The following is a 6,000-nucleotide window of genomic DNA, read 5'->3' as shown; positions in this document are numbered from 1 at the left end:
GATGATGAAATAGTTGCTTTCATGTGCAACATTGCAGAATGCTTCAGTGAAGTAACTTCTGTAAGAAGCTCCTATGCAATAATGTGGGAAGTACCGATCTGAACATCACGTGGGAAGTTGAAGGTCATGTTAGCAGAAGTGATGCTGAAGCATTAGTTGTTACTATTCAGGAAATCTTGCTGATAAATATAATACTATTTAATATTGTACGAGCTGTTATCAGTGTCTTGATACCGATGGCTATAAACCTATTGGCAAGGTTTTATTGCTTCATAGTGTGTCCTGTTTGGGCTGGAGGAATAGGTTTAAATGTGTTGAAGTCTAAATTTAGCTCCTTGCTCAAAAGTGGATAATTGAGACATGTTTCAGTATTGTTTGTACATTTTTTCTCAGTTCTTTAAGTGAGAAACTGTCTTGTGTATACAAGGAATAGCATCTTAAGGAAAATGTTACCTTTTTATTGGATTTCCAAGATTAGTGACACTGGTAGGGCAAAAAAAAGATAATTGCTTAGGGTGGTCATCATAGAAAGTATTTAGACATTAGAAATCAACTTTCATCCTAAAATGTGAACAATTTTTGTTTAGAAACTGAGTTTTGGTGGTTAAGAAATGAGGTGTAAAGACAAGTGGTTTGAGACTTTCCATTAGGAGAACACTTATAAAACACTAGAAACTAAGTGTTTGGGGTTTCAGGGTTTCTTTTGCACTTTGTTTTATTTTTGTTATTATATTTTCAGAGTCCCTTTTGTTCCCAACCACATGCAAGACATTTACCTGTGCACTGGAAACTTTAATCTTGTTTAATGAAAATAGTTTTATGCAGAAGCAGTCAGGTAGTCATCTGCTTAACTTCATGGTGAAGCTTCACTTTTGTCTTTATAACGGTTACTTCTATTCTTATTACTTACGACCCTTGCAGGGTCAAGGCCATACCTTTTGCAGCAAACATCAGAGTACTTTGCAATCACCTAGTTTTTATTGTAGGTTAACTGAGAACAGGAAGCATTGTTATGGTTTTAGTAAGGCAAGTTAATAAATTAATTAATTTTTAGCTGGGTACCGGCACACAGAGTTACTTTTGGAGTTTCAGAAATGGCTGCAATTTTGGGACAGATCTGATTTTGGGTTTTGTGGGTTTTTTGCATGCAGATTTAGATATTTAAATACAAGTTCACAAAAGGCAATCCTTATGCTCCTGTCCAACTCTCTAAGCGTATACTTTTGCTTTGGTATGTACCAAATGTGACAACTGTCTTGGGAGGACCAAGTAGCTCAGTGCTTGATTCATTATTAAATCCTGATAAGAAATAAAAACTAAGCTAGCTTTTGTGCTGTGTCTTCTAGTGGGCTCAGTCCATCAGGTCTGCTCTAGTTGCTTCTCAGAGAAAAAGTATCCTGCTGCCTTTTTATACGGCTTGTCCAGTGGTTCCAAGAACAGTTTAGCATGTAGGGGATAAATGTTGGATTCTTTCTTCTGCCATGTGTGTGTTGTGAGTGGTAGGAAAAGGAATTCAGTTCTATACCTCACCTCCTCTAGGAAGTAGGACCGGTGTTACCAGTGTACGGTAGTGAAGGTCTTTTAGTGCGGTTTAGTTCTCTATCTCTGCCTCAGCTAATCTTTTTAAAGCATAAGAGCGAGAGTGACTCTCTAGTCTATCGGGTAAGAAACTCGTTTTGCCAGTCCTGATTTCTGTTCTGAGGGCACTTTTTATGAAGCCTTTAGGGTGGATAACAGAATCCAGGACTTAAGTTTTGAAAGTACCTAGCCCATGAGCTACAGTCATGGTTATTCTTTCACTCTTTCTAGCTTAATTCAGTCTTAATTGCAAGTTTGAAAGTGCCTTGACCAAGAGAGTTTGTGGTTTGAAAAGGCATTCTCATGAGAATTAGTTTGAATCCCTTCAGAGGAAGGAACTAAAGCCAGACCTGCCCTAGGCAGTCCCTGCTCTATCCTTGAACTGTGTATCTTAGGATTTAATAACAAGAGGGTACTTAGGATTTTGATTCCTGAATAGAGAAGGATTTATGTACCTATTTTCCTGGAGAAGTTTGGGATTTAATGTGTACATTTGTCCTCAAAACTCCCCCCCTGAAACTGTCTTGAGTTTCTAAAAATCCCAGGTATTGTATAAGAAGCTTAAAGACCTAATTCACGTCTATAAATTTCACTTCGGAGGGCAGGTGTCTGGAAGTTGTCATATCCAATGTATAGGAGCATCCCCTATCAATACCTAGCTGCAGCATCTTGCTCATCTTTCCTCTCGGAGTAGGGAGCCTCTGGGTGCGTGGGCAGCTATGAGCAGGTGGATTGAACTGCACAGTGTGATGGCACAGTTGCTGGGACAGCTGCCTTAGACACGTATACAAGGCAAATTTATTGTAGTATATTCTTAAGGCCCTTTATGGGCCTACTCCTGAGGACCTGCCTTTCACTGATCCCAGGTAATCGTAAATCCTGGCTGTTAGGGATAACCAAGCACCGATGCAGCTGCAGCACTGATTCTGGCCCCATGAGGCTGCCTGGTCATTTGTCTGTTCCCACCAGTGGTCCTTGGAGACCTGCCGATTTGAAATGGAAGGCTTTTCGTAGTTCTGAAAGCCAGCCCCCAGATGGTTCAAAGATGTGCATGCAAGTTTTGGACTCCTTTTGAAAATTTGGCTTCTATTAATATTTCCAAAGTAAAATATGAAATTTGAAGTGAACTGGAGAAGGGATGCTGAGTCTGCTGCTCTGCAATCATTTCAGCCACAGGAATATCTTCTGTAATAAAAAGGCTAAATTGTGTCCTTGGCTCGGCTGGCTACTGCATCTTTGGCCTAATGAGCAGACGTGCAAACCCTGCATAGCACAGTGCCCTTCTCTGGCTGTTTTGTATCTCCAAAGCACAGTTGCCTGTACCAAGCTGCTCCTGAGTTTCTGAAATATATGTAAAGCTTATTTTCCTCCTCAAGGAGGAAGTCTTACCATCTTGATATTCAAAATGAAATGATCAAGCATTTCAAAAATTTGTAGACCTGTCTGCACCTTTTTATTCTCCTCCACGTTTATTTGATTTTGGTGGGATAGAAGATAATCTATCCAAATCCTTGAATTCTTCTTTAATACTGTAGGCAATATTTGTATTATAGAGGCTTCTAAACACCTAACAGAAATTTGATGTCTACTGTATGAGGCACTGGAAAATGTTTGATAAGGAAGTCTGTTCTGAAGAAAGTGGGGTGTACAAGGACCATGGTTTTTCCTGGGAGCGTGTGGTGGAGTTGGTGCAGTCTGCCTGAGATCTCCTGTCCAGGACTTTAATCACACAAGGGTATTTCTGGTGTGACAAAGTTTCTTCAGAATATTTCTACAGTGAACAATTATAACTTCTTTCACACAAAAGAGTCTCAGTCTCTGGATATCTGATTTTTTTTGAATATGCTAATTTTCAAACTCGTGAGAATGGTGTGACTTAACTGCAGGAGAGTTCTACAGGTTGCCATTATCTTGAGGTTTTGTTGTGGTTTTTTTTTCTTCACCCCCCCTGCTTTGCAGCATATGTGTGTAGGTATACTGGTTGTGGGGACAGGATGGTGCCAACCTGACATCTGGGTAATAACTTGTCACGTCATGTCCCCTAAAAAAGTCAAAGGTCAAATTAAGCTGTAGCATGTAAGAAGACCTTAGGGATACACATTGCAAAATTTTGCAGCGTAAACTTGTAGATGCAATTCAACTGCCTTCCATGAGCGAGGGGGTACGCCTGGGTGAGACGAGCAAGAACTCACAGGCTGTGTTTACTTATCACCTCCTCTTCTGTAAGTGAAAGGATCTACATGAGCATTTTCTCAGTCAGCAAGTAGCTAAACCAAGGCTACATTGTCATGAAGCTCCCCAATTTAGGAGAGAATAAGTAGGCTTTTAAGACATATTTTGAAATGACATTGTTTTTCCCTTGATGCTGGAACCCTCCTGCCTGTCAGATATGGGTAAGCATCCTTCCTTCAGGAGAGGGTAGGTGGGAGAGGGCATTGATCCTGAAAGGCAGTGCTTGGGGTGGCCTGCTGCAATACCAGTGCCTTGACTCCGTGGTTGTGCCTCAGGAGAAAATCCAAAGTGACAGCTGGGAAAGGTACTTGGTTTCAGGAATATTCCCATGTTCTCATGTTGGTATTTATCTTTTTATAAACTTTTTTTTCGTCCAACTTTTAAAATAAAGGATATGAACCTTTATTGTATTGGAGTCAATCTGATATTTCGCTTAAACTTGTTTCAACTTAACTCAGTTTAAGGTCAGTCTATAAAATCTGGGATCCTTTTATGTCTCTGGAGGTAACAAATACAAAGAAAGCAACCCCCCCAAATGACCAATGTTGCTTTTCTCAAAGCCCGAGGTCATTCTGGAAATCAGAAGGCATGAGACATTTTCTCATTAACTTGGAAGGGTCAGGCTGAGGAGTAGCAGCATCAAATACCAGGATACAGAGGAGATGGCAAAGAGCAAGTAGTACGAGAAGCAGCCCCTAATTCAGGATTAATTCCATATTGCTGTAGTGGTGATTCACATTTTGATATTTGGTATTTAAATTAAGTTTCTTCAGAATATTTCTACAGTGAACAATTATAACTTCTTTCACACAAAAGAGTCTCAGTCTCTGGATATCTAATTTTTTTTGAATATGCTAATTTTCAAACTTGTGAGAATGGTGTGACTTAACTGCAGGAGAGTTCTACAGGTTGCCATTATCTTGAGGTTTTGTTGTGGTTTTTTTTTCTTCACCCCCCCTGCTTTGCAGCATATGTGTGTAGGTATACTGGTTGTGGGGACAGGATGGTGCCAACCTGACATCTGGGTAATAACTTGTCACGTCATGTCCCCTAAAAAAGTCAAAGGTCAAATTAAGCTGTAGCATGTAAGAAGACCTTAGGGATACACATTGCAAAATTTTGCAGCGTAAACTTGTAGATGCAATTCAACTGCCTTCCATGAGCGAGGGGGTACGCCTGGGTGAGACGAGCAAGAACTCACAGGCTGTGTTTACTTATCACCTCCTCTTCTGTAAGTGAAAGGATCTACATGAGCATTTTCTCAGTCAGCAAGTAGCTAAACCAAGGCTACATTGTCATGAAGCTCCCCAATTTAGGAGAGAATAAGTAGGCTTTTAAGACATATTTTGAAATGACATTGTTTTTCCCTTGATGCTGGAACCCTCCTGCCTGTCAGATATGGGTAAGCATCCTTCCTTCAGGAGAGGGTAGGTGGGAGAGGGCATTGATCCTGAAAGGCAGTGCTTGGGGTGGCCTGCTGCAATACCAGTGCCTTGACTCCGTGGTTGTGCCTCAGGAGAAAATCCAAAGTGACAGCTGGGAAAGGTACTTGGTTTCAGGAATATTCCCATGTTCTCATGTTGGTATTTATCTTTTTATAAACTTTTTTTTCGTCCAACTTTTAAAATAAAGGATATGAACCTTTATTGTATTGGAGTCAATCTGATATTTCGCTTAAACTTGTTTCAACTTAACTCAGTTTAAGGTCAGTCTATAAAATCTGGGATCCTTTTATGTCTCTGGAGGTAACAAATACAAAGAAAGCAACCCCCCCAAATGACCAATGTTGCTTTTCTCAAAGCCCGAGGTCATTCTGGAAATCAGAAGGCATGAGACATTTTCTCATTAACTTGGAAGGGTCAGGCTGAGGAGTAGCAGCATCAAATACCAGGATACAGAGGAGATGGCAAAGAGCAAGTAGTACGAGAAGCAGCCCCTAATTCAGGATTAATTCCATATTGCTGTAGTGGTGATTCACATTTTGATTATTTGGTATTTAAATTAAAAAAAAAAAAAAAAGTCTTCCCACCCTCACCTTCCCCTGTTTGAACTGTCTCAGATGATACCTGATCACATATCAGTCACTGGGGTTGGGACAAATTATAGATTTGGAAAAGGCCATTGCACCTGATGTGCAACTGTATGCTAATTTGTTATGAAATGTATCTATAAATGCATGGCTAAGACATT

Source organism: Egretta garzetta, unplaced genomic scaffold (genome assembly GCF_000687185.1).
Source record: "Egretta garzetta isolate BGI_Z169 unplaced genomic scaffold, ASM68718v1 scaffold169, whole genome shotgun sequence".
NCBI lineage: Eukaryota > Metazoa > Chordata > Aves > Pelecaniformes > Ardeidae > Egretta > Egretta garzetta.
The sequence above is the reverse complement of the archived record's forward strand: the minus strand, read 5'-3'. Positions refer to the sequence as shown.